General features: G+C 34.6%; 1 long non-coding RNA gene across 1 annotated transcript; it reads left to right on the top strand.

Moving 5' to 3' along the window:
- The first annotated feature begins 838 nt into the window (after positions 1-838).
- On the top strand, positions 839-2,742 carry LOC118564160. Its single transcript, XR_004931683.1, has 5 exons — positions 839-924; positions 1,114-1,227; positions 2,309-2,335; positions 2,426-2,599; positions 2,678-2,742. It is a non-coding gene; the product is annotated as an uncharacterized LOC118564160 (long non-coding RNA).
- Positions 2,743-3,097: the final 355 nt, after the last annotated feature.

The following is a 3,097-nucleotide window of genomic DNA, read 5'->3' as shown; positions in this document are numbered from 1 at the left end:
TCTGACCCAAGATGGCCGCCCTGTAGGCACGTCGGCCCAGCGGCCGGCAGCGTACAATGAGAAGGACCTCGCTGCAGCCTTGCGGAAAGGGGCGGGGACGGACCACTGTCAGTCCCATACCTTATATGGAAATGGGATTATTGCACTCCGGAAATGAAGGGGACGCTATTTTCATTATCACTAGTACCTTAAAGAAGCGGAGTTGAGAAGTCACTGAGCTATAATATACACTGGAGTGCTAATCACCGTCTGTTTGAACGAGTCGCTTTGAAGCCACCAGCCGCCATATTGGTACTCCCTATTTCCCCCCAGTAACTAGGGAATATGTGCGCTACAGCATCGAATAACGAGGATTTTCTCATGTTCAGGGGGGCTTAAAACTTTTAAAATGTCAAATGCCATATAGTTTAATGTTATGTTCTAAAAATATCAAGTACTGAGAAAGTCATGTGCTGAAATATTTTGCATTTTATTCATTTAAATATATATGTTTAACATTTATAAATATATAAATAACAATATACAAAAACATATATTTACATATGTGTATACATATATATACATATATACATATACACATACTTATATATACATATATATATATTTAATATGAATAACATGTAAAATATTTCAGCACCTAATTCCCTAGTAGTTGATAGTGTTAGTACATCCACTGACTGTAGAATTACCTGTGAAACGTTTTCACTCAGCCAGAAAACTTCTTGTTGTTGCAAGCAAATCCTATGGGATTCTGTGAGAGTAGGGAGTAGCAAGATGGCGGCCAGTGACTTCAGTTTTTCGGCAAAATCAGCACTCCAGTGTATTATATAGCTCAGTGTGAGAAGTCGATTAAAAGAAGTAGAGGTTCTTCCACTGATGTTCGGCACACGATCCATAATGCAAAACCTACGAAGTCAGCAAAAGGTATTTTTACCTTCTTAAAACTTGTATTCACATAGTAAATCATTTTTTAGATTAGGTTTAAAATATAATTAACAGCTGTAGACAAGTGAAATTCGTAATTTATACAGCGAAGGCTAACATGTAGCATAGATAATTATTTTCCTGCAGGGCACCATTAGATGGAATTTGTTTGTTATTTTAATCACACAGATCCACGCATCTATCTATTTGCAACATATTGATGTCCCCCTTGCTCATACAATGCCGATGAGTCGCACAAGGTACAGAACCATATAGCAAAAGCTGCTATGGCTCAACATAACGGTATGTAAAGTAACACTTGAAAAATATAAAATATTTTTTTTACATGCTTATCAGTTTTCAAGTGTTTTTCTTTTATTTTTAAATGTGTTTTTGGAACATGAATGTTACATTTCTGGAAAGTCAAATATTTTTTATAAACTAACAGCTGTCATCATATGTGGGTGTAGTACCCAGATGTGATGCTCTAATAACGAGTAGCACTGCTTCAATATATTTTTAATAAGTAACTGTGCAAAAAAACAAAAACAAAAATACACACAAGTAAGAGTAACAAAGTATTTTGTGAGATGGCTATTATTAAGTCCTGTTTTACTGATCATAATGTGCGATGTAATATTGCCCATTTATTTTAGCAGACATGAATAAAAATGAAGTTATGTACACTGTTCGGCATTTTCTAACCAAAAATGAAAAATATTATTACAAGAAAACAAATTAAGGTTAGAAGAAACCTAGCATGAACAACATTTATCTGTGTATCGTGTTTTATTTTTTTGTAGGTTAAAATGTGTTCTTCATTCAGTTAAATTACACGCATTGGGTTGCGTATCAACAAATTTACTCAAGATTACAACATAAGGAAAAATAGACCTATTTTTGTTATTTTTTTTGTCAAACGTTACAGAATAATTGAGTAAATCTAATTAGTTAATACCTGCCCTTGGCTGTTTGAGCAATATCACTTTTACAATTTCAATTAATTTTTTGCAGAATATATATCTGTTAACTGGAAGCCATTGTGACTTCTAAAATTAATTGTTAAATCCTACAAAGCAGTAACAATAAAGTTAAAAAATCTACAGTGATTAATTTCAAACATGCCTTTTTTATACCAATCATTTGTATATTTCCTGATGAGTACTAACCTTTTCCTTTTATGTCAGTAGCTATTACGATTTGTCCTTAAATTTACGTTAAAGTTAAATTTACAATGTGCAAATGACACTAAAACCCTAAATGATTTAAAACAAAAATTAAATTCATTATTTGGACAGCATTTTTTATACCATTAGAGATGGAAAGGATAAGATCTTGAGCGATATAAAGTATTAACTAGCGTTTAATGCTCTTCACCATGCAGGTGCAAAGGATATCGCCAATCTTACAGGTAAGATTCACTCATAATCACGTGTCATAGCTATTCTTCTGGTATGACTGTCTTGCAATGCACCTGTTTTTTTATTTTTTTTATTTTCAGATGCCTTTGAATGGACTTGAAGCTGTTCTCCAGGAGGTGGTACTAGCACAGGGAGACACAGCTTACCTCACCCTGGCATGCCAAGACACACCTTGGCATCGACCTTCAAGTGCTTTGAAGCCATTGTGTCTGACCCAGTTTCCGGGAAGAAGACTCACTTTGCTTGGCTGGATGGTAAGGACCTTAGAATATTTTCACTTTAAACATGCAAAATTAGATTTGAACTACGTGAAATATATTTTTTATTAACAGGTGAGATCCACTGGGATAAATTTTAAGAGTCATTCAAAGCAGAAAATCGGATTCCTTTTGGTGTTCTTCCTGCAACCGGCCATATAAAGACTGTGTGGGCTTCACCAGAAATGGAAGGGGAGTACCCTCGTTACTACTGTGATGCCATACCCGGACGCTGCCCTGAAAGTCAATAATGAATGAATCAGTTGTTTTCCATATTTCTGTTGTCACACATTGTTCGTTTTTTTTTTTGTGTGTGTGACATGCCATTTTAAAACATTTCTGATGAAGCACATTTGCCTTTTAACTTGTGCGGTCATTCGTTTTGAGTTATTTCAATATTATGTAAATTTTTGAATGTTCTTTTTGTTGTAGCTCATTCATTCATTTAGTTTTCATAGAAATATTGTCGGTTCCAGAAAAAGTTACATTGCGGCT

Source organism: Fundulus heteroclitus, chromosome 9 (genome assembly GCF_011125445.2).
Source record: "Fundulus heteroclitus isolate FHET01 chromosome 9, MU-UCD_Fhet_4.1, whole genome shotgun sequence".
NCBI lineage: Eukaryota > Metazoa > Chordata > Actinopteri > Cyprinodontiformes > Fundulidae > Fundulus > Fundulus heteroclitus.
This window is presented reverse-complemented; position numbering and strand designations above follow the sequence as displayed.